The sequence below is a fragment of the Oryctolagus cuniculus genome, chromosome 19 (genome assembly GCF_051225735.1).
Source record: "Oryctolagus cuniculus isolate XC-2025 breed Fujian yellow rabbit chromosome 19, ASM5122573v1, whole genome shotgun sequence".
Taxonomy (NCBI): domain Eukaryota; kingdom Metazoa; phylum Chordata; class Mammalia; order Lagomorpha; family Leporidae; genus Oryctolagus; species Oryctolagus cuniculus.
In genome coordinates, this window is record NC_142885.1 from 25584490 (window position 1) to 25611128 (window position 26639).

The following is a 26639-nucleotide window of genomic DNA, read 5'->3' on the forward strand; positions in this document are numbered from 1 at the left end:
ATGCCTGGGTTTCATCCAGTAAAATATTTTCAATTTATTTTCTGAAGATTGGGCTCTTAAAGTTATAGACATAGAGTTATACACAGAATCCTACCTTCCTAAATTGGGAAGTTGCCTTTCCTAGTCAATTGGGGTTACCAGAGCAAAATCCCATAGACTGGGTAGTTTACAGACAGCATAAACTAGTTGCTCACAGCTGAAGACTGGGATCAAGGTTAAGACACCAGCAGAGTTCCTGTCTGGTGAGAGCCTGCTTCTTCCTGGACAGCAACCATCTCACATGGGTGAGAGGTTTGACTGAGCTCTCTGGGGCCTGTTCTACAAGGCACCCAGCCCAATCACAAGCGCTCTGCCCACATGAGCTAATCACTCTCAAAAGTCCTTATTTTTTCAAAAATAATTTTTTGAAAGGCAGAGAGAGAGAGAGGGAGAGAGAGGGAGAGAGAGAAGTAGAGAGAGATAGGGTGATCTTCCATCTGCTGGTTCACTCTCCAAATGGTCACAACTGCCTCAGGCTGGTCCACACTGAAGCGAGGAGTCCAGGACTCCATTTAGGTCTCCTGTGTGGGTGGGTGGCAGAGCCCAAGAACTTGGGCCATCTTCTGCTGCTTTCCCAGGCCCTTCAGCAGGGAGCTGAATTGGAAGTAGAGCAGCTGGGATTTGAACTGGAGCTCATATGGGATGACAGTGTTGCAGGCAGATACTTAGCCCACTGCACCAGTGTGTGGGTCTCAGACCTCACTTTTAATGTGGTCACCTTCACAGACAGGATTCTAACATTTGGGTTTTGGAAGGTACAAATGTTCAAACTACAGTATAGATATTCAATTACTTTAATTTTTCACTAATGCCATACATGCTTATCATGTAATCGTCATCTTGTTCTTGAGTGATACTGTTTTGCAGGATTTCCACATTTTAAATGCTCTAACTAAAGGGTGCAAGATCTCTCCCTCTCTTTGCTTCTCCATAACTCTGAGTTTCAAATAAATTAACAAATCTTTAAAAAATCTAAATACATATATGCATTCTCGTCATTTGCATTCTTCAATGCACACTTTGAAATACTATGATTTAGTACAGGAACTTACACATACTCACAAAGGAATATTGTATCAAACCTCATACTGATCAGTGTTTTCCTTCACTTAAATAGGATCCTCTAAATCTAACAAATGCCTGTCTGGACCAGCCTGAGGCAGTTGTGACCATTTGGAGAGTGAACCAGCAGATGGAAGATCACCCTATCTCTCTCTACTTCTCTCTCTCTCTCCTCTCTCTCTCTCTCTCTGCCTTTAAATCTCTAAATCTAACAAATGCCTGTCTTGACTTTGCCAAAGCTTTTCAAGATTGAAGTACAATGAAATTCTATCCTGCAAATGGGAAAAACAGTAAGTGTTAACTCATCTAGCTCCATGGTAGGATTGTGTAAGAGAAATAATTTTCTCTTAAATGACAACTGACTTTAAAATCAAAACTAGTCTTTGACAGGTTTTCATACATAAATTTATTGTGATTACCTATGAAACATCCATTTCTATAACTGATGTCATTTTTAGCTACCTCTACCTTATTTATTGAATGCATTTCATAATAAGCCTTATGCATGTCATCTTGAAGGCTTGCAATCCTTGGGTCTCATTTTAGAAAAAAACCTAAGATGTACAATTTTGGACATGCTCAAGCTGACTTGCCCCAAATGGTAGAGTTAGAAACATACCAGGGGACTCCAATTTAAGCCCATCAAGGTGACATGTACCAATGTCATCTCACTAGTTCAAGTGATCAATTTTAGTTCACAATTAATCATAATGAAAGGACTAAGAGTCAAAGGGAGCACATAAACAAGTCTAGTACCTGCTAACACTAACCGATAGAATAAATAAAGGGGAGAGTGATCCAACATGTGAAGCGAGATACTCAGCAGACTCATAGAATGGCGGATGTCCTAAACAGCACTCTGGCCTCAGAATCAGCCCTAAAGGCATTCGGATCTGGCTGAAAAGCCCATGAGAGTATTTCAGGCATGGAAAGCCAAGACACTCTGACAAAAACAAAACAAAACAAAACAAAACAAAACAAAACAAACAAAAAAAACCACAAAACCTAAATGAAAGATCTCTGTGAGTGAGATCCCAGTGGAAAGAACAGGTCTTCAAAGAAGGAGGTACCTTTCTCTGAAGGGAGGAGAGAACCTCCACTTTGAGTATGACCTTGTCTAAACAAGATAAGAGTCGGAGAACTCAAGGGGCTTCCATAACCTTGGAAACTCGTGACTGGTGCATAGGGAGATTACTGATGCCATAGACAGGAGTGTCAATTTGTAAAGTCAACAACAGGAGTCACTGTGCACTTACTCCTCATGTAGGATCTCTGTCCTTAATGTGCTATACATTGAGACTTAATGCTATAACAAGTACTCAAATAGTATATTTCACTGTGTTTCTATGGGGGTGCAAACTGTTGAAATCTTTACTTAATGTATACTAAACTGATCTTCTGTAAAAAAAAAAAAAAAAAAGAAGAAGAAATTATCAATTCCCAACTTGAGTCTCACTGGGATTAAACATGACAATAGGTCTGATCTGATTTCATCATCATTTAAAAAAATCATCTATTATTTTTCACTTTATGTTTCTGTGTGGGAGCAAACTGTTGAAATCTTAATGTATGCTAAACTGATCTTCTGTATATAAAGAGAATCAAAAATGTATCCTCATGTGAATGGAAAGGAGAGGGAGTGGGAAAGGGGAGGGTTGCGGGTGGGAGGGACGTTATGGGGGGGAAGCCATTGTAATCCATAAGCTGTACTTTGGAAATTTATATTCATTAAATAAAAGTTAAAAAAAATAGTGGTTGTGAAATTTCTCAAAGAAGGCAGACTCTTAAATGGTGTCTTCTTCCATAATCCACCTGGTCAACCAGGAAGAAAACAAGAGGCTCATATTGAAAACCAGCTCCACTAAAAATGCTAACCTTAGAGCAAAGATGAGGTTCAAGTCTTTTAATTCTAAAGCTGTGTTGTGGAGCAGTTATCACTGCAGTCACTCTCCAGCTTCTAACTCAAGGCTTCCAGTTTATGACCTATCCTCCCACATCCCCAAGAGCCACGGCTAATAATCTTCAATTGGCAGGGCCACTTAGAATATTTTGAAGAGCCAGTCGGTCTAAAGATCCTCCTGTGCCAAGGTATTTTCACGTCTGATGAGCTTATTCTGGCTTTTTTTTTTCATCCAGATAAGCTTGGAGAAGTCTCCTGCCAGATATCTGGTATCTTACAGGGGGAAGAAAGAGAAAACAGCTGCATGGGAATTTAACAGGGAGTGGTAAAAAGCACATTTTTACAGAGTGAAGGCTGCCAAATGTAGAAGTAGTGGGAGATCCTGCCATTTCACAAAATCTTTTCCACAGTGCTAATCAAAGGTGCAATATTGTGGATTTTTAAAGCAGCTAAAATGAGTGGAATAAACATACTGAGAACTCAATACCTCTGCCAAGATAAATGGAAAATCCCCACCTTGTTGGATTATACTCCATTAGCAGTAATAAGAAGGATTATGTTTCGTTTGCTACTCATAAATCATTCAATGGCTCAATGCCAAGTATTTTCAACATAGCCATCCACTTTTTTTTGGATGAGTATAAAAAAGGAAATAATTTTGTACACCACATAAACAGTGGGTTTGTCTTTTGCACATTTTTAACAGAATTTTTCCCATTCTAATTTATTTATGTAAATTACTATGAAAACACTTAGTTTAATCGATTTCATTTCTGTGAGCCACCATATTGTCTGTTCAACTGTTCTGAGATGGCCTTTCTTACCAATGATTTTATAATAGTGCTTCTTTCTTTGGATCAGTATTTAACACTTACCTGGAGTAAAAGTCAGTTGCTTCTTTTGTGTAGGTTCCACATACACAAAAAGCTTATGGTAAGTAAAAAAATCATTTAAGAAATAGTAACATTAAAGACAGATCTGGCTGGCGCCATGGCTCAATAGGCTAATCCTCCACCTAGCGGCACCAGCACACCGGGTTCTAGTCCCGATCGGGGCGCCGGATTCTGTCCCGGTTGCCCCTCTTCCAAGCCAGCTCTCTGCTGTGGCCCGGGAGGGCAGTGGAGGATGGCCCAAGTGCTTGGGCCCTGCACCCCATGGGAGACCAGGAGTAGCACCTGGCTCCTGCCTTCGGATCAGCATGGTACGCTGGCCATGGCGGCCATTGGAGGGTGAACCAAAGGCAAAAGGAAGACCTTTCTCTCTGTCTCTCTCTCACTGTCCACTCTTCCTGTTAAAAAAAAAAGACAGATCTATACAGCGACCAATATTTCAAACCTTCCATACACTGATTTTCAAAAATATTGCCTATATGAAGTAGAAGACTGAGAAATAAGTAACTGGTTCATAACCATAATATTCAAAGTTGAAATGATAAAGACAAAAAGTCTGAAAAATAAGGTCATATCCTAACTACTGCCCTTGAGAATGGTCTTTTTTTCTTTAAAAGTGCTATTCTTTCCCTGCATAGATAATAGAGAGGTAGATAGATAGATGATAGACACACAGCTATAAAGTTGAAGAAATATTTCTGAGCACACACACAGACCTACATATCTGTGTATATGTGTTCATATATATGTGTACATATACATAAAAATGAGTTTTAAACAATTGAAATTTGTTGTACTTTTTGCTAGCATGAGCAGTCATCAACTTAGTACAATGAAAGGACAACATCATCGAAGACAGCATTGTCTAAGAATTTTCCATACTTGGCTCCTGAATTTCTTCAATAAGCAGTTAAAACATTAATTTGCACTTAATCAACAAGTCAGCAGTTACATTCTGATGGCTATTGCGGATCACAGCCAAATGTCATGGTTTATGTGTGATGCTACGGAAGGAGATTTGGCTGTGAGAGGACACTTCCTGCACTTCTTTTCACACTAGCCTTGCATGCATTTTTTTATTTCATGAGAAAATTCTAGAAAGTTTGAAAAGCCAGTGAAAGTTTTGTGTTGACATCTTTAATTTCAACAAGAGTTGTTCTAAAAGGTAATGAACTCAGGCCAAAGAGAACTATTTCTGGAGACTTTGTCTATAAAAGACTGTGCTATTTGATCTCCATATACCCATAACTTATGAAAAACTCAGAGATACATTCAATTTAAAGTAAATGTTATACTTTAAATCATTTTATCACTCCCAATTTTTATGCATAATATATACTTTTTAGTTTTTTGCTTTCTTCCAGTTATTGAAATTACTATTTTGCGGAAAAGAATCAATGTGTACTCATACAATAGTAATGATAATCTTTGTGAATTCTTATAATGATTTTAGATATAAGGGAGTAGTCTCTAAATTAGTAAATGAATGATCAGTGAGAGCTCACATATATGCTGATAACAACCAGAACATATCAGTATTATCAATTAGACTCAGACATAATAAGTTGATAATGTCCTACGGTTCTTTACTCATAAATTTGGTGAGATTCACTGTTTTAACTGAATACATTTGATAGATATGCCTGAGATGATGGGGAAAGCAGAAGTTGTTAATTATAATAATGTATATTGATAGTGATATTTCTAATTGTTTTTAAACACCATTGAGAGATTAGGCAAGATGATAAGAGAAAAAAAAGCTGTCATTCTAGTTGGTCTTGTTAGTTTGAAAAAGACAGAAATGTGAATTAATGCTATAACTAGTACTCAAACAGTACTTTCTACTTTGTGTTTCTGTGTGGGTGCAAACCGTTGAAATCTTAACTTAATACATACTAAATTGATCTTCTGCATATAAAGATAATTGAAAATGAGTCTTGATGTGAATGGAATGGGAGAGGGAGTGGGAGATGGGAGGGTTGTGGGTGGGAGGGAAGTTATGAGTGGAAAAAGCCATTGTAATCCATAAGCTGTACTTTGGAAATTTATATTTATTATGTTAAAGTTAAAAAAAGAAAAAGAAGTAAAGTAATTACTTTGAATACAAAAAATTCATATCTTCAGTTAATACCAGCTAGGAATTTTATAGCAAAGTAAAGGAAAAAAACAAGTAACTTAGTTTTGATATTTTCACTCAATTTGCTAAAGTCCCATATGATGTACTAAGTAAATGATATTTCACTTTGAATAACTAAAAGCAGTATGTATTTTTTCACCTTGTATGGAAATTTGGTTATTCGAAGTAGTGTGTTTCCATTGTAATTAAATGTTAATGAAATAAGTAATTTTCATTGAACTTCATCAGGTAAGAAGAAATTATTAGCATTTATTACGGCTGTGACATTTCAAAAAGATCAAGTTAAAAGGAATGAAACTTCTAACAACTTTGCTCATCACATGAATTATTACTTTGGTTCACTTTTGGAAAGAAGAATGAGATTTCATAAGATTAGTTTTAATAATATCAAGAGATTAACATTTCTTACATCAAATTTTATTTGTCACAACAAGAGTTATTTATTGTTCAACATGTTATTTATCCATGGCTCACAATAGCTGTTGAGTATTCAGTTTTCTTAAAAACATGTGGGGGGAGGCATTTGGTGTAGAAATTAAGACTCTGCTTGGGACACCTGCAATCTCAAATTAGAGTGACTGGGTTCAAGTCCTACCTCCATTCCTGATTCCAGTTTCCTGGTTAATGCACATCCTGGGAGGTAGCAGGTGAAATCTCAAGTTGTTGGGTCTCTGCCACACATTTGGGATATACTGACTGAATTCTTTGTTCCTGGTTCGACCTGTCCCAGCCTTGGCAGTAGCTAGCATTTGGAGAATGATCCACTGGGTGGGAGATCCCTCTTTGTTGCCCTCTCCATATGTGTGTGTTTGCAATAAATAAAGATGCAAAAAAAAAGTGGGATAGTAAAACTTGTATGACTACAACAAAGAGCCTGTTTTACAAGATTGATTTGTAAAGGGGAAAAACAAGTTTCAGACCTGAAAACTATAGAGACAGAAAAATGATTCATCATCACCAGCTTTGTGCTAAAATCAATGATAAAGGCAAGAGGCAGCCCAATAAATAGGGTTTCAGTTGTTAGTCATGCAATGTATTCTATCCCTATACCCCTTCCATCAAGCACCCCCAACCTCAACGCACAGCTGCAGATCTGCAGAGCAGAGTTCACTGGTGGCTTGGAACTAGCTGAGGGACCCCACTGGCAGGCAGACATATGTCTATCCTTGCAGGCAGGAGAAGTGGAGAAGCTTTCTTTTCTTTCTTTTTCATTCTTACCTTAAAGCATTCTTGGTTTGAATTCTTCACTTCAACTCCCCACTTTGCCGCTGAACTACTTGGTTAAGTCTGCAGGGCCTGTTGACATTGGGTTGTCTACATTAACTGCCAGAGCCACTTTAGTCACTGGAATATGATTAAATCTGAAAATTGTATTTATACAATGATTCTTTGCATGTTTTCACATCTTTATGATGTGAATAAATATTTGTTAGACAGTGTCTACAGTGTTTCAAGTGCCCAGACAAAAATGGAAGCAGTTGGAACATTAAATCTAAAAATTCCAGATGTGTAGAGATATCTGGATATGTCACTGAAATTTTCAGATTTCATCCAGATGTTTGGTGTTATGGTTGCTTGTTTCTACAAAAGTCATACATTTATGGTACAATATAAATATGGATTATGACATTATATAGATTCAGCTTCCCATTAACCTAATTCACTGTGGCCACCTTAGGAAATTATGAGACACTATAGATTCATATATAATTTGTTTTCTTCTCTAATCTAATGTAAACCTAGGAGACCAGATATTATACACATTAAATGCAAATGTGCAAAGTGCCTGGATTCCAATAACACCTCCACTTCCTATACAACTTCCTGCTAAGGCTCACCCTGGGAGGCATCAGTTGATGGCTGAATTACTTGGGTCCCTACCACCCAGGTGGGAGACCCAGGTGGACTTCTTGGCTCTTGACAATGGTATGGCCCACTCCTGGCTCCTGTGGTTATGGGGAGTGAACCAAGAGATGGAAGATAATCTCTTTCACTCTCACTCTCTCATTCTGCCTTTCAAATGAGTAAAAACAAATAATTTTTAAAAATTAAATGGTAAAATGTCATATGGTGAGAAAGAAAACCAACGGACATACTTTCTTTTAAATACAAAGTTGTATTCCTAAAATCCGTACCTTCTTCTTAGTATTTTCTCATGTGAAATTGCATATGACAGATGGATGCTGGTATTGCAGAATTACTGTACCTCCTCTCCTAGAGAAGAACATAAACATGGATTTCAATAATTCTGTTCCTCCCGTTTTTTGTTTCCTGTCAAGATTATTTTGCATGAACATTTCAGTCTTGGTGACAGTGATTATGATGATGACTTACGTGTTGTTTTTTGTTTCCATCTGGAATGGTCAATGGAGAAAATATCCCTATGGAGAATCTTGAAAGCCTCATTATTCCAATATCACAAATATGAAAATTGAGACAGAGAAAAGTGTGGTTTTCCCAAATTCACACAAAAACTCAGAAGTGAAGCCAAGAGTAGTACCCAGCTCATGTGCAACAGATCTAATGCAACCTGCACTGTCAAGCTCACACGGTGATTAGGTTGAGTAGTGTAATTACCTAAAGTACAGGGCAGGAAAATAGCGCCCCATTTACCAACCCAGTCACAGCAAGTAGAGGAATTACGTGAATGAGAGTCACCATATGGATGGTGCTCATGCATTGCACAATCCTGTACTTTACCTTCTTATCCTGAATGCTCTAAAAACAGGAGTTTGAGATAGAATTCAAATAAAAAAACCAAACCCCAATTCTGGAGCCAGATAAAGACGTAGGTGTTTAAATCCTGCTGTTAGATTAAATCCTGGGGTTAGAGTTTCCATCTGTGTCATGTTCATGTAAACTTTACCTCAATTGTCTCATTTATAACATAGAAATAATGTTCACAACATGAGGGGAAAGTGTATTAGAAATAAAGCACAGGTAGCACATATGCTGTAACATGATGCATGCAGTGATCCTTATGAGTAGTAAGCAGTAATAATATGTCAGTTCTCATCAAATATTTTTAAATCTTTATTTATTTGAAAGGCAGAGAGTTACAGAGAGGCAGAGGCAGAGAGAGAGAGAAAGAGGGAGAGAGAGAGAAAAAGGGAGAGAGAGAGAGAGAGGTCTTCCATCTGCTATTTCACTCCCCAAATGGCAGCAATGGCCAGAGCTGAGCCAATCTGAAGCCAGGAGTCTGGATCTTCTTCTGGGTCTCCCACATGGGTGCAGGGCCCAACAACTTGGGCCATCTTCCACTGCTTTCTCAGGCCATAGCAGAGAGCTGAATTGTAAGTGGAGTGACCAGGACTTGAACTGGCACCCATTTGGGATATTGGCACTTCAGGTGGCAGCTTTACATGCTATGCCATTGTGCTGACCCCTCACCACTGAACTTTAAATCAAATTTTTACTATATTGTATTATTTTTATCAAATGGACTAGTGTATAGATAGGTAATAAATGAGACATGATGTTAATTGAACCCAGCAGTGAAAGCAGTGACAATCCCTAGTTAAGAATCATCTCAATTTCAGTATTTAATTGTGTAAATGTCTAAGGAATTTATACTTTTATGAATCATGTGATTTGAAAGTTACAGACATAAATATGTCTTTGGAAATTTGAGTTATTTCTCATCACATTCCCATTGTCACTGTGTATTCACAGAAATTGAGATTATTTCAAATATGAAAATGCAGAACATTCAAAATATATTTGGTGTAAAGAATGAAATATATTTGGTGGTGAAACAGACCTGTCCCTATCAGATACAAAGATCTGGTATAAAATTACAGCAAGAATGAAAATATTATGTTCTCACAGGTAAAAACTGACCCAGGGACAGAACAGAGTAGAGCAGAAAGCTGTGCATAGGAGGGGCCTTGAAAAGCTCATGGATCGGGCCAGTGCTGTTGTGCAGGGCATTGAGCCTCTGTTTGTAACACCAGCATGCCATGTGGAGCACCAGTCTGAGTTCTGGCTGCTCTGCTTCAGATTCAACTCCCTTCTAATGCACCTGGGAGAGCAGCAGACAATGCCCTGAGTACTTACTCCCTGCCACCCACATGGGAGACCCAGACGTGGTTGTGGGCTCATCTGACTGTTTGGGGGAGTGAACCAACAGATGGAAGATTTTTCTCTTTCTCTATTTCTCTCTCTGTCTCCATTAGCATAACTTTCAAATAAATAAAATAAATCTTGAAAAAAAAAACCCTCAGAAACCTCTTGGAACACAAGAAGTTATCATTTAATTCCATTTTCTGTGAGCTTTTTGAAGCCACTTTCTACATGGAAGCTTTATTGATGATGGAATTGAAACAGTGATCACTGAGAAAATGGTGACTTTCATAAAAAGCTACCTAGAACAACTTGTTCTTTTTAAATATTTATTTGAAAGAGTTACACAGAGAGAGGGGAGGCAGAGAGAGAGAGAGAGAGAGAGAGAGAGAGAGAGCGCTCTTCCATCCACTGGTTCACTTCCCATTTAGCTGCAATGGCTGGAGCTGCACTGATTCGAATCCAGGAGCCAGGAGCCAGGAGCTTCTTCCCAATCTTCTCCATGGGTACAGGGGCCCAAAGACTTGGGCCATCTTCTACTGCTTTTGCAGGCCACAGCAGAGAGCTGGATCAAAAGTGGAGCAGCCAGGTCTCGAACTGGCACCATATGGGATGCTGGTACTTCAGGCCAGGGCGTTAACCCACTGCACCACAGCACTGGCCCCAAGAATAACTTGTTATTCACACAGAATAAATGGAAGCATTTGCTTTCCTCTGTATACTAAAATCAATACTTCCTGGTTTGACAGGTTCAATTTGAAATGCAAACCTTAAACTCTTTGAAAATGTAGAATACATTTGTGGCCTCAGCAGAGAGTATCCTTCAATAGCTCTAACCATTAAAGAAACAGTGTGTAAATATAAATACATTAAGAGCTTCTGATCATCAACAAATACTCCAAGAAAAGGGGAGGGCACAAAACAGAGAAGATAGTAGCTTCCATACAACTGAAGGTATTAAATTAGGACTCAGGCATTTCAAAGTCCATAAAGAGCAAGATTAATTTTAAAAAGAATTCATACCAGATACAGGGAGGTATTTCATAGAAGCACTACAGTGGGCCATTATTTTTTTAAAAAAGAACGTTAATTTATCTATGAGAAATGAGAGAGAGAGGCCTTCCATACATCGGCTCACTCCCCAAATGGCAGCACTTTCCAGGTGCAGCAACAGGGATTGAATTGGACACAGAGCAGCCAGGACTCCTGGTGCTACAACATGGGACATGGGCACCAACTCTGGATCCTAAACTCTTCAAAGATACTTGACTCCCGGAGAACTCAGAGGGCTTCCATAGCCTTGGAAACTCATGACTGGAGCATAGGGAGATTACTGATGCCATAGACAGGAGTGTCAATTGGTAAAGTCAACAACAGGAGTCACTGTGCACTTACTCCTCATGTAGGATCTCTATCCTTAATGTGCTGTACATTGAGATTTAATGCTATAACGAGTACTCAAACAATATATTTCACTTTGTGTTTCTATGGGGGTGCAAACTGTTGAAATCCTTACTTAATGCATACTAAACTGATCCTCTGTAAAAAAAAAAAAAGAAAAAAAGAAATTATCAATTCCCAACTTGACTCTCACTGGGATTAAACATGACAATAGGTCTGCTCTGATTTCATCATCATTTTAAAAAAAATCATCTATTATTTTTCACTTTATGTTTCTGTGTGGGAGCAAACTGTTGAAATCCATACTTGATGTATACTAAGCTGATCTTCTGTATATTAAGATAATCAAAAATGAATCTTGATGTGAATGGAAGGGGAGAGGGAGTGGGAAAGGGGAGGGTTGTGGGTGGGAGGGACGGTATGTGGGGGAAGCCATTGTAATCCATAAGTCGTACTTTGGAAATTTATATGCATTAAATAAAAGTTAAAAAAAAAGAAAATAAAACCATTACTATCAAAAAAAAAAAGATACTTGACTCCATTAGAAAACAGGAAAGGCAAAATAAAAGCACAGTGAGATAACATTTATTGTCATTGTGTTGTAAAAAAAGTTGAAGCTGGTAAATCCAAATGGCAGCAAAGATTTGGGTGAACTTGAACTTTTATGCCCTGGAAAGAATAAGAAAACTAAACTGATACAACCTTGGAAAACAGTTTTTTTTTTCACATTAGTGTGTTAAGATGAACATTCACATAACATTCAATCTATTGATGAAGCTCCTGGCTACGTATCCACATAGGTCCCATCACAGGTTTATCATGCAAGAGCAGAACCAAATACCTTGGAGACATCTTGAATGATAAGCCCTTTCTTGTCTACTTCTCTTTATTATTGTAATTTTTAATTTTTAAATCCACAAAGCAAAAACTGGGAGGTAATACTACAATGAATTCTCTTTGTTGTTAAATATGAAATGTAATCATTTGTGTGCATCTTCTGAATGTTTATAAATTATTATCATGAACATGCAACCTGATTAAACTCAGGGTGGGATTATTTTTATATTTACTCCTCTTCCATGGTGTCTTCGTGTAAGCCTTTGAGAATCTAGTTCTCCTAGGCGGATCAAAAGGAGAAAGCACTTGAATTTAATGTTCTGTTTGCTTCGTGTGTTTCCTTTCTTTGTCCAAGGTGAAAGTGTGGTTCCAGAACAGGAGGATGAAGTGGAAGAGGGTAAAATTGGGCCAGCTGGGCACTGCTGCCTGAGAAAAGGAACTGGTGAACGTGAAGAAAGGAACCCTGTTCCCTTCAGAGATATCAGGGATCGGTGCAGCCATGCTCCAGCAAACAGGGGACTCTCCGGACAATGAAGACAGCCACAACAGCGACCACAGCTCAGAGCATGCACACTTATGATCCACACAGACAGGACCAACTCCATCCTCAGGAAAGAAGCACCGTGATGGTAAGTCTTACCCAACAGAGTTTTCACAGAGAGATGGCCATGGCCATGATTTTTAATATTATCAAATTCAGGCATCATGGGTCTGTTTTGCATGATTTATAGAGGATTTATACAAAGTGCCACTTATCAAAGATGCTTCCATGATGAAAATCAGAAGGTGAATTTTCTTTGAATAGTCAGAGATGTTTGGTTGTATGTATGACAGTGAGCAGGTATGTTTGCCTTTGCTTGCACTGAAAAATTAAATGGGTACCAAGAACAAATTATGACACATTTCTACACGAGATGCCTCCAGAGTGAAATTGTTGAAGATGAACTTGCTTTAAACTCTCAGCTGATGAAAATAGGCACTGATAATGCCAGCCAGGCCAGCTTCCTGCCTTTTTATGCATGTGTCATTCTGAGACAATCCGTATGTGCTTACTTGTGTACAAGTAGAGAAAAATACAGTAGATAGTCTGATATGACATATTCTTGTACCACAGACAAAACAAACATTATGTTGCATTTACTATCAACTGCTGCTAATAAGTTATTATACAACTTACCTAGCTCCTCCTTGATTTATCCTATCTTGTAGCTTGAAAAAAAAAAATAGGACCATAGGCAAATCAGTTACTTTGTGGAGAGAGCTTTGTTGTGGCAGACACTGTCTGATTTTATTTCTATAAAATTAAAGCTGTTATGAATATGACTTAATTAACAAGAAAATGTTTCTTCCTTCTTAGAAATGGTGTCAGACAAGGAGCAAAGCCAAATGGGCTCCCCAAGGGGATAGACAAAACAATTCTGAATGTCTTCAAATTAAATTCAGTAAAAACACATTATTTTTTAATATGTGATGTATTCTTGCAGAACAACCATCTTTGTATTTTGTGAAAAATGTTTAATAAATGATCCTTTATAAATAATTTTGGTCTCCCCATTGTGATTTCATTAATTTCTATAGATTTTAATATTCATATCTAAGAGTGCCCCAGACTCAACTGCTCTAATTCAAATCAAGATCATTAATGAATCAGTTTTTCATTTGTAGATTTATTATGGCAAGAAAAAAAAGCAATCTTTGGGTGATCAAAGAGAATCCAAACATCATCATACAGTAAACCATTTTCTTAATTTGAAGAATATGGCAAATTAATGTTTTTGTGTGTTTTACAAAGCAAAGAGAAAAGATAACACTAACTGCCATGACTAATAAGTAGTCATATATTTTAAAATTTATGTTTAACATATGTGAATCAATCCAATAGTTGTTTTAAAGTCACACCAACCAGAGTCCTTGAGCTAGCCAATCAGAATCTTCATTGGAATGGACACCACAGGTATCAGAAGACAATGATTATAGGCCGGCGCCGCGGCTCAATAGGCTAATCCTCCACCCGTGGTGCCGGCACATGGGGTTCTAGTCCCAGTTGGAGTGCTGGTTCTGTCCCGGTTGTTCCTCTTCCTGTCCAGCTCTCTGCTATGGCCCGGGAAGGCAGTGGAGGATGCCCCAAGTGCTTGGGCCCTGCACCTGCCTAGGAGACCAGGAGAAGCACCTGGATCCTGGCCATTGTGGGGGTGAACCAATGGAAAAAGGAAGACCTTTCTCTCTGTCTCTCCCTCACTGTCTACTCTGCCTGTCAAAAAAAAAAAAAAAAGTCAATGAGTGTATTAACTTAATACATTTCGTGTCATGCATGGTTGCACATGCATTGGATGCCTAAGACCTACTTACTACTATATCATGTTATTTTTTAACTGTTCCACATTTAACCAGAAGAATTTGGAAACATTACCATCATTCCTCCTTCCTCCATAGAAATAAACAGAAAAATAATTCATAAACATTTCCAAATTACTCATTATTTGATTTTGTTTCAGAATTAGATTGACAAAAATATATTGATTCTATTTTAACTTAGTCTAGCAAGACATATATGAGTATTCAAGAAATAAAGTAAATTATATTTTTGTATCATATTTTCTCTTTGTGAGATACATTTTATCACACTGGTAAACAATATATCTAATTTAATTTTGGGGAGAGCCTGTTCAAATTAAAGGTACAAAATATGCCTTTCTATCAATCACTTGAAGGAATTAAAATTATGCTTGTATTGAAGATATCTATTTCTTTTTGTAGAATAACTCTGCCTCTCAAAGAAAATAAATCTTAAAAAACAATTCTATAAAACTATTCAGTTAACATTTGAGGTAAGTGATACTTAGGTGAAAATATGATGTTTGCAATATAAATACAAACAATTGGCATAGTTATTATTGGAACCATCTGGGGAACAGTGTATTTTGCTGTCAGTTCCTTATGCTGCATTCTTTTTGTAAAAAGCAATTCAGAAATAGAAAGAAAGCCACTGAGAATTTAGCATGAGAGTGGTAGTCTAAACATTCCAAACCTGAAAACGTTTGAAGTCTGCAGAACTGATCTGCAAATGCTCTTGAGAAAGTGGTGTTTGTTGTGGTGGTTGTGGTTGTTTCCTGATTTCTTACCTAAAACTGGCCAGGAAAATTGAGTAATAATTCTCTCACGTGTACCTCAACGTTCACCCTTTGCCAAATAATGCTAACAGGCCTGGACAAAGGAACAAACGTGGTCCCAGAAAAAATAGATTGCTACATCAAGTTTTGAGAGCCTATAAAAATTCAATAAGAATTTTTGAAATAAATCTAATAATTCTCTATTACCATGTGTTTTCTCAATAATCTCATTTTGACATTTGATATGCTTAAAGATATAGATACATTTAAAAATTAAAAAGTTTTTCTTGTATGCCTTATTTCCCACCTTTAGTAACTTTTTAAATTAAATCTGGCTTCAAACTGTGATCAAGAATTCCAGAAAATATTTTATTATATCATGGTTAGTAATTCCCCATTAAAATATTGTTTACTTTTTAAAAAATAGTTTTCAGAAACAGTTCTTAAAACAAAATGAATTTTCAAAGATAGTTATTGTCATATCCAGTTCATGTTAGGGGCTTTATTTTGTATTTCTGCCCTTTTGGAAATGGTTCATTGAGATAAACATTCATTCCTTTATTTAAAGACTAATCACATGATTTTGGAACACATTTTTGTAGAACTATTCAAGCATCCATTGCTTTTGCAAATGTGTAATACTGATGGTTGAAAATATTTTTACATCTTTTTTATGTTCAGTGTATATTGCTATTGAAAATCTATCACTTATCTAACCTGATGAAACATGAAACTCAAAGTATTATTTTATTCAAGCTAATACTTCTAATTAAATAATTTGCTTGGCTTTCATTTTTTTTGTGAGAGCTCCATTTTCATTGGCTTTGCCAACATTGGAATTGGTAATTTTTGTGATCCTGGGCCTATGTAATGTAAGAGAGTGGTGTTTAAAAAGTAGTAAGCAGGAGGGAGCATTTGGCCAAGTGGTTAAGAATCCCCTTGAGACAACCTTGCTACAATGGAATGAGGGCTTCTGAGTGTTGTTTCCATTTCTGTCTTAACTTCCTGCTAATGCAGACGCTGGGAGGCAGCACAGGAGGGCTCAAGGAATTGGGTTCCTGCCACACACACACACAGTAGAATTACTCTCTGCCTTTCAAATGGATACATGAAAACTAAAATATAGAAATATAAAACGTGGAGAAAGTTATGTCTAAAATTATCAGGCTTTAAAAACACACACCCTGTATATTCATTAGACAATCAGCTCCTAACACTGCTACCCCTGCAGGTCCAATTGGGACTGTCAGATGGACCAACATCAGCGTGACCAGTGCCAGTCCTGCCGGCTCAAGAAGTGCTTCTAGGGGGGTTGTGCAGAAGGAGAGTGAGTGGCCCCCAGCCCCGCTGCAGCCTGGTGGGGGCGTGCGGTAGGTGGGTGAATGGCACCCCAGCCCCGCTGCCTGCGGAAGGAGGGTGAGCGGCCCCCATCCTCCCTGCAGTCGGCCGGTGGGGCCTGGGGTTGGCACCTGCTAACCACAAGACCAGGGCCATTGCACCCTGTACTGGCGCAGGAATCCAATTACAGCTGTGGCCAGGGCCCGGTCCCCCTGCCCAGGCCTGGCCACTGCGTCCTGAAGAAATAAACAGACATACACACAGACACACACATACATGCACACACATGCACAAACACACACGCACATACACACATTTATTTGGTTTCTGTTGCTCCCACCCCTGCCTCTGTTTGCTTAAGGCAGGAGCCGGGCAGCCTGAGCTCATGGGGACCCCACTCTTGTTCCCTCCCCAGAAGCCCCAGCCTGGCCCAGGGCAGACAGAGTCCAAGCAGTGCGGCCCTAAACTCCAATGCCCTGCAGTTTCTCCAGGCTCCACACGGGGAGGGGGGGTGGTGGTCTCGGTGTAGGGGTAGAGGGGGTTCCAGCCTCAGGATAAATGCGCACCCCATACCTGCTTTCTGTCTGCCGGTTCCTCCCAGGGTCTGACTCCAGTCTCTCACGCTTTCGAAGTCCTCCCCACTCACTGCGTCTGTGAGGGAAGCTGATAAAGTCGGCTCAGAGCCCCTTGGAAAAGCCACTCCCTTCAGCTTGGGGGGTTCACCTGTGCCCCTCTTCTCACGTGGCTGATCTGAAATCCCGCTGGCCCGGCCCTCAGGTTGGCGCGACTACAGCCACGTGCTGCACCCCCCACCCCATGCGCGGCCTCCCACCCTCACGGCTCACAACCCCTTACTTTGCTTTGGAACCCAATGACTTCTCCAGGGACTCTCTTTGTCTTGTGCACTGTTGTGCCCCAGGGTCCCTGCATACAGTTGGCCCTCAGTAAATAGCCCATGGCTTCAGTTGCCACCAGGGTAGCCCTTCCTCCATGGCCAATACTGCTCTAAAGCAGATTTGTTAATTCAGGGGTTAGTATTAAAAAGGGAGTTGTGGGTGGGATTTGAACCCCACGCCCCAGCCTGGGCTGGAGGAGGAAGAGTTGGGGTGGGGGTTTGAAGAAGGGGGGGTGAGCAGGTGCAAAGGCCCTGGGGTAGGATGGTGGGGGAGTGGTGCAGGCGGGGCTTATAACCAGGGCAGCACTTTTGGGCCCCATTTGGCTACTCCTACTGGACAGCTGACTCCCACCCCCGCAGGACTCAGCCCCACCTCCAGCCCCGAGTCCTCTCCAGGGCTGGTAATGTGCCCTGCGTGAGGCTGGCCTAGGGCTGGAGCTCATGGATTCGATCAGGCCAGGTGGGCGGGCTCATTAAAGCTCCTTAATTTGCTCTGTCTGGCAGCCAGCCCTCCCTGCCTCGGTTTCCCTCCTCCCACCTCACCTGCTTGCTGCGGGCGAGGCCCCAGCTCCCAGTCCCACCTGGGGAAGACCCCAGGCCCCCTCCCGACACCCGGGCTCTCCTGGAGCTGGGGTGGGGGGACTCTGAGAGAGCCTCGCTCTGGCTGTCTTCTCCCTGCCCTTCTCTCTCTCCCTCCTGCCGCCCCGCAGCGCTGCAGCGCGGCCGCATCCCTCAATCACTGCCTGGCAGCGCTGGCCGCCTCCTCCGGCAGCCCTCCAGGCTGGGTGCTGGCGCGGCGGCGGACAGAGGCTTGTTCCCGGTGCAGCTGGGGGCGCGGCAGGTGCGGAGGCGGAGACTCATTCCCGAGCAACCTGTGTGGGAGCTGATGGCACAGCTGCGGGTGTGGCAGGTGCGGGGGTCGGCGGCGCGGCGCTGGGCATGGACCAGGTGAAGAGCGCTGGCGGCGCGGCTGCTCTTAGCGCTGCCCCTGCCTGCCAGGGCGCCACCGCCGGCCGAGCGCGCGTGGCCTTCCTGGACCAGGAGCAGGTGGACGAGCTGGGCCGCCTGCAGGCGGACTCGGTGGAGTCCGGCTGCCTCAAGGTCATGGCGCTCTCGGCCTCTGCGCGCGCTGAGAGGCTGCAGGAGCAGGCGCAGGTGGCTCTCATGGAGTATTGCGCGCCCAGTACCCGTCCCAGTCCCAGCGCGCCCGGTCCTGCGCGTGCTCCAGGCGCCCCTCATTGAGCAAGCAGCTCCACTTGCTGCGCCTGGTGGGCAAGACGCCTGCCCAGACGCTCACCCGGGACTCGCTGCTGGCGGGCAGCCCCTTCAACTGGCCCTAGGGCTCTGGCCGGTGAGCCGCCGCGTCAAGAAGACACTCTCTGCTCTGATTTCGGTATCACAGATTGCACAACACCTGGAAATAGTTTCTTTAAATGTGACGATTGGTTACAACGCAGAGAGGTTAAATGAAAAAGTGTCTAATCACGACCACATTCTTTCTTAGTAACTTCAGGCAGATTTAGCATCTCTACAGTATATTAAATAATTGCCAGATATTTCCCAGGAACACCATGTTTTTCTGATGGATTTCAAAATTTCATGGGAAATAGAAGATAAGTTTATGTTGGTACATAACATTTGAAATATGTATTTCTCATAATACATGTTTTCCATGAACTTTTTAAATAACCCATGTATATATAAATTTCAACATGTTTTGAACCAAAATAAATTTAACTTTTAATTCCATTTCCACAATCTTTTTAAGGTACGCTTATGTGAGTCAAACAGATGGCTTCGCTCACATAACACAAGGCTTGAGGAAATATATCTGTATAAACATGTTTTTGGGGCTGGTGCTGTGGTGCAGCAGGTTAACGCCCTGGCCTGAAACGCTGGCATCCCATATGGCCACCAGTTCAAGACCTGGCTGCTCCACTTCCGACCCAGCTCTCTGCTATGGCCTGGGAAAGCAGTGGAAGATGGCCCAAGTGCTGCACCCCTGTGGGAGACCCAGAGGAAGCTCCTGGCTGCTGGCTTGGGATCGGCACAGCTCTGGCCATTGCGGCCAATTGGGGAGTGAACCAGTGGGTGGAAGACCTCTCTCTCTCTCTCTCTCTCTCTCTGCCTCTGCTCTCTCTGTGTAACTCTTTCAAATAAATAAATCAATATTTAAAAAATAAATAAGCATGTTTTTGAAAAATAGTGGATTATATATATAATACATCCTGCTCTGCAAGGGTTTTTTTTTTTTTGCTTAATAATGTAAATATATTTTATAGCTAAACAGTATGTTTCTTCATATGGATTTATCATATACTATTAAATGAATGCTGTACTGTTAGATATTTACTTTTCTATCCTCAAGTTTCCCTAAGAAAAAGTTTCCATAGACACTTCTGAAACCTATTTTTTCCAAAGAAAGATTTTTTTAGGAAGTGCTTATTTGGGACAAGAGTATATAATAAACATAATCTGTATTGCTAAGACTTTTGGTACACATCACCGATTTCTTTTGCAAATTCACATTCTATTCAATGGCCATTGCCTCATATATGTCAAAATGTCAACAGTTGCAATAATTGTTTTGAATCTGATGAAAAACACATACTTTAATTTGTATTTATTCAATTTTTAAATAAACTTCTTACTGAGTTTGCTGATAATTATATATATATATTATACATAGTTATTATATATTATATTTAAGATATATAATATATAGTCTAATGTGATATATTCTAATATATAATTATATGTTATAAATTATATAATTATGTTTATTATATATGTTATGTAACTATATAACTATGTTATATAACTATGTAATATATATAATATAATAATATATGCATATATATGTGTATATATATATACACACACACACATAGATTTATTTATTTTTTTGACAGGCAGAGTTAGACAGTGAGAGGGAGAGACAGAGAGAAAGGTCTTTCTTCCATTGGTTCAACCCCCAAATGGCCCCCATGGCCGGCAAGCTGAGCCAATTTGAAGTCAGGAGCCTGGTGCTTCCTCCTGGTCTCCCATGCAGGTGCAGGGCCCAAGCACTTGGGCCGCCCTCCACTGCCTTCCTGGGCCACAGCAGAGAGCTGGACTGGAGGAGGAGCAATTGGGACAGATTTTTCATTCATTTCTGGAAATATTTTTTAAGATTTATTTATATATTTGAAAGGCAGAGTTACAGAGAGGCAGAGGCAGAGAGAGAAAAAGGTCTTCCATCTACTGGTTCACTCTCCAGATGGCTGCAACAGCAAGAGCTGCCCTTATCTGAATTCAAGAGCTTCTTCTAGGTCTCTCACATGGGTGCAGGGGCCCAAGGACTTGGGCCATCTTCTACTGCTTTCCCAGGCCATAGCAAAGTGCTAGATATGAAGGGGAGCACCTGGGACTTGAACTGGGACCCATATGAGATGCCAGCAGTGCAGGTGGTGGCTTTACCCACTATGCCATAGCATCAGTCCCAGGATATACTTTTTAATTTTAACAAAGTTAATAAACTATGAGTAAAAGTAATTGAGGAAACACAGGGAAAAGTAACACTAGTGTCCATTTTCATGTATTAAAACAATTGTTTACAGAGAAAAGAACTTTGTCAAGTTTAGAAAAAAATATTGCAAAACTCTTAGGGGTAAGGCTGGCGCCACAGCCCACTAGGCTAATCCTCCGCCTGCAGCACCAGTACCCAGAGTTCTAGCCCTGGTTGGGGCACCGGATTCTGTCCTGGTTGCTCCTCTTCCAGTCCAGCTTTCTGCTGTAGCCCAGGAAGGCAGGGGAGGATGGCCCAGGTCCTTGGGTCCTGCACCCATATGGGAGACCAAGAGGAAGCACCTGGCTCCTGGCTTTGGAACGGTGTATCTCTGGCCATAGCGGCCATTTGGGGGGTCAACCAATGGAAGGAAGACCTTTCTCTCTGTCTCTCTAACCATCTAACTCTGCATGTCAAAACAAAACAAAACAAACAAACAAACAAAAAAACCTCTTGGGGTAAAAACTTGACTAGAGATAAAAATCCACTATACTTTGAAAGTCAAATTCCCAAACACAAATATAAATTCCTAAAATCCAATATAAGAAGTATAAAATAGGAAAACTCCAAATTAAAACAAGGAAGTTGAATCCCAATTTGAAGGCCACCAGCCAATAAAACAGTTAGAGAAACAAAACTTCAGTTATAGAAACACAAAATATTTCAAACATTTAAGAAATAAAAAACACCTATATTTCTCAGATGTATCAAAGTATAAATAAGCAAAGCATATTTTCAGATTTCTTTTAGAAAGCCAGCATTACATTGATAATGATGCAAGGTTGACTAGAACTTTCAATATAAATTAAGTATAAACTCTCTTTCATATACAGATGCATAAATCCTTAGTATTTTTATAATAAATGAAATCACATATGAAAATATAATGAATAACAAGTCACATATAATAAAAAATACAAGAGGTGGTTAACATTTCTTAACAAGTCATGTAAATTTTCCAGGTAGGTGACAAATTCAAGGAGAAAATCACATGACAATTTAATGTTCAAAAACATTTAAAAATCAGCATGTAATTTTTAAAAACTGCTTGCAGTATAGTAAAAAAGAGCAATGGCTTTCTTATTCAGATCAAAATTTTTTAAAAGGATCCTACAACGAAAACCACAATTAATACAGAATCATTGAGAGCTTTTACCCTGGAAGTAAACCTAGACCAGGAAGTCTCCACTAGTGCCAACTTCTTATTGGAGGAGTAGTTGGGGGCGAGGGGGAGAGCAAAAAGAAATAAAATAAGATGTAAAGATCAATTTCTTAACAATAAATTGCCAATATATTGGAGATATTTATTTAGGGAGAATCCATAAAATCTAAAAACAAATAAACTGATAAATGAATTTAATGTTGTGGGAAAGATCAATGTTTTAAAAATCCATTAGATTACCAAGTGCCAGCAAGAAATAACTAGAAAATATAAAAGATCAATAGGCAGAGTAGAAAACAGAAGAAAAGAAAAAAAAAAGAGTAAATTATGTTACATCTAAGTGTTATTCAAATCAATAAGTAATACAAACGACCCAACAGAATGAGCAGAAATACAAGGAAAACGAAAGCGCCGGAAGCGGATAAACAGAACTGTAACTCACTGCAACAGGTTACCGCCAGCTCCAGGCAGCATCCGCAGGGAGAAGGACGGGGACCCAGGGCGAGGCCAGTGGGTAGCAGGAGCTCAGAGGTGAGAGCCCTCCAGCCGCGGGGAGGCGGAGCCCAGGGGCGGCCATTTCAGACCTGAACCCATGTCTGTCTCTCGCTGTTCCCATCCAGGACAACTTGAAGTTAGGGGTCCTTGCTATGGGGGACGCTGATTGGCTCCGTGCTTTGTGACATTCCGTGCACTCAAGGCTGGCAAACTGTCCAATCAGGCAAGGTGACGTCCACAGTGCATCAGCACGCGGGGCCTGGACGTCACAATCTTCTCAGAATTTTGCCTGCAGAGTGAACTCCTGGGAGACAGCTCCGCCGCCAGGAGGCTCCCAAGCAAGTCGACCTCTGCAGCTCTCCACCTTCACTCACCGGGGACGCTGGGCACCTAGGAAGCTGACAACCATGACATGGTGAGTGTGTGGACCTGGTTGTACCGAGAGGGGAAAACGGAGCCGAAGGCCAGGAGGACACAGGCCTCCGGCATCTGTGGGCTCCATATTAGTGCTGGCACAGGGCTTCCCCTCGGTCCCCTCAGACCCGTGGGTTTGGGGTTTTACCGGCACCCAGCACCCCCGAGGTCCTGCCCCTTCCCTGCTTGGGTGAGACTTCTCAGCCCAGAGCCATAGCAGGCCAGCTGTGTGGCAGTAGCTCCACGTCTCCCCCAACTGTGCAGTGTGGACTGGGTGGTCTCTAGGGAGAATGTGGGCTCTGTGTATGTGGTTCATGTGGGACAGGCGCTGTAGGTTCCTCCTTCCCTCCCCACAGGGACCTGGTTCCCCCGAGTTTTCTCAATATGTGGCCTGCAGGGTACTTTCCAGGGCATTGACCTCTTTACACAGCTGTTTCTAGGATGTCTCACTCTTTCATATGTTTCCAATATCACAGTAACATAGACTGAGTAAGGTAGAAACAGAAGTTTTATTTGGCTTGGGGTTTTCACCCAGGTTTTAGAGAAGCAGAAAGACCCTGTAATTTGGTACTTGGGCATTGTCTTAGCACTTACACTTTCTCTGTACAGGGTGCCATCTCTATTTGCACTTTCAAAATAGAAATTTTGACCACTCAAATTTATGTGTGTTTTAAAAATGATTTTTCTTGCATGTAAGTCTTCCAAATCCTATAGATATGTCTAGTTTACTAAGTTATTTTGGATTTATATTTTAATATAGGAGCCTGTTTAGTTTTGCTTGTTTTAATTTTTTTCAAGATTGTCAGAGTATGACTGACACAATTTGTGTATCATCAAGGTATGAAAACTGATGTTTTGCTATGTGAGGGACGTTAAAAAGTTATGGACAATTCTGTGGGGAGCAACTCGGACTAGACTAAGTTATTGGAATTAAGACTTATTCTATGCATCTGCTCTCCCACAATATGGCGCTGGGAGAGGAGTAAACAGCTTCTACACAGCTGCCTCCAGTTCAACCAATAAGCAGCAGGACCTGCTCCTGATTGGAGGAGAGCAGCATACTCGGCGTGTGGGTAGCAGAGTTGGGATTGGTGGAAGAGGACTATAAAGGAGGAGAGAGACAACATGCACCAGGAACATCTGAAGGAACACCTGAGGAACACCTGAGCAGTCCCCGAGAGAGCCGGCCGGCGGTGTGCCACTCCCCCACGGAAGTGGGGAAAGTGGCAGGGGGAACTGCCCTTCCACGGAGGTGGAAGGGACTGTAGCCAACCCGGGAAGAACCAGCAGCAAACCTGGGGAGGGCCGAGCAGACAAAAGAACAGCGCAGGGTCCTGTGTCATTCCTCCACGAAGACGGGGAGCGACATAATGGTGCCGTGACTCGGATAGGAAACCTAGGCAGGGTTTAGTGTCATTCCTCCATGAAGAGGGGGAGCGACAAATTCATGTTTGTGTGTGTGTGTGTGTGTGTGCAAAAATAATATATTAAACTTAATAAAGAAGAGTACTAGTTTCAAAATGCTTAAGGAAAAAAATGCCACAAGAGACTAAGTTTTCAAAGTCAGAAATAAAATGCAGAAGAGGATATTTTTGTCCTTTAATATCCAGGATTTTTACAAAGCAACTTTAGTCCCAAAGAAAAGACTGTTGTTCCTTTAAGAAATGGGTCTTCTTGAATTATAAACTTTGACACCATTCTGCATTGAAGAACAAGAATATTTAGTGAGTAATGCACCTATGGTTTGCTTTTCTCCGCATAAATCTTGAATATATGGAGCAATATCTTCTTCTGTCCACTTCTCTCTTATAGAGAACAGACTATTAAAACGTTCCTGATCACCTTCAGGTAAGTCATCAACTTTCAGCAAAAATATGATTTCTGGCCTTGAATTTCTATCAACCAATGCTAAACCCTTAAGCTGATCAAGCCTAGTTATCATTCCTTCAGGGACACTCTGTTGCCACACTTATTGAAACTCAGCAAGATTGAATTTCACTGCATTCTGAAGAAGCATCTGTGCTGTTGCTCTGCATATTTTATCAGCACTCAGTTCAAAATAAACTTCACCTTCGTCTATGTATTTCTTTCCATAACATTTAAGACAGTGTTCTATCATTTCCTCTGGCTCCAATGGTCCAAGTTCCTGAATACATGTACTCAAAGGAACTTTATTAAGCGACCAAGATTCAGAATCCACAAGCTGAGTTACATGATTCAGAAGTTTCATCTCATAGTCAAATTCAAGAATTCTCCAATAACCTCCAATCTCACAGGCATTTAGAACTTGCAACTGGGTCATTATTTCATCCTCACTTGCCTGAATTTGATCAAGCAAATCATCAGTCGTATATTTTGAATGATTTGAATCCTTTTCTTTTTGACTGTCAGGTCCTTCATAGGTATTTTCCATCAAAAGTTTCTTTAGCTTCTTTAATTTAGGTCTACATCTTCTTAACTCCCAATAATTATTAGAAAAACCAAAGATCTCAGTGTGAATAATGTTACAGTGTGTTTCTTCCTTCTTCAGCTGATCAGGAGTTTTACAACTGGGAATGAAAAGCAACATATTTGAAGTATCTGCTATTTTCAAGTCATATGTTTTGTCTTTACTGCACAGCACTGCTTGTTCATCTTTATCACCACAAATCACAAAACTGTGCCTGGCCTCCAGCTGCTGGCAGAGCGCGGGCTCCAGCTCCAGCAGGCAGAAGTCGCCGCCGCCGGCCCCGGGGCTGAAGCTTAAGCAGTACACGGCAGGCAGCAGCTCGGCCGCATTCACCTTGGTGATCTGCAGCGTGGCGTCCACCTCATTGCGGGTTCTCTTCATGGCAGCGTCTGCTCAGGGAGTCCTGTAACAACCGGAGGACAGAAAGGACCCGCGAGACGCCTCACGTTATCTTTTGATTACATTTTTTCATAAACTTTCTGGAAATCTCTTGTACATATACATTATGAAATGATTAAGACAATCTAACATATCCATCACATTACATCCCTATGTTATTAAAGAATATGGAAGATATTAGCAAGTTGTGAGTATGTGATATCATAATCAACTATTTACTGTGTTGAATATTAAGGTCTTGAAGTGTTAATTTTGTTAATTTATCTCATAGCTGCAAATGTGTGTTCAGCTAACATTTTCCCATGTCCTTCACTCTCAGCCCATGACAACCACCATTCTATTCTGTGATTAAGTGCGACTTTCTTAGATTACACATATGAGTGATATTGTGTGGCATTTATCTTTCTGTGCTTATTTCAAATAGCCTAATGTCCACATTCATATTTTTGGATCCACATCCTGACAAAATGGAAGAATTTCCTTATTAAGGTTGTCTGCGATT

At 40.7% G+C, this 26639-nt stretch overlaps 1 pseudogene; it reads right to left on the minus strand.

Annotated features, from left to right (window-relative positions):
• Positions 1-24811: 24811 nt before the first annotated feature.
• On the minus strand, positions 24812-26269 carry LOC100348793 (sister chromatid cohesion protein DCC1 pseudogene; annotated as a pseudogene).
• Between the last annotated feature and the right edge of the window lie 370 nt (positions 26270-26639).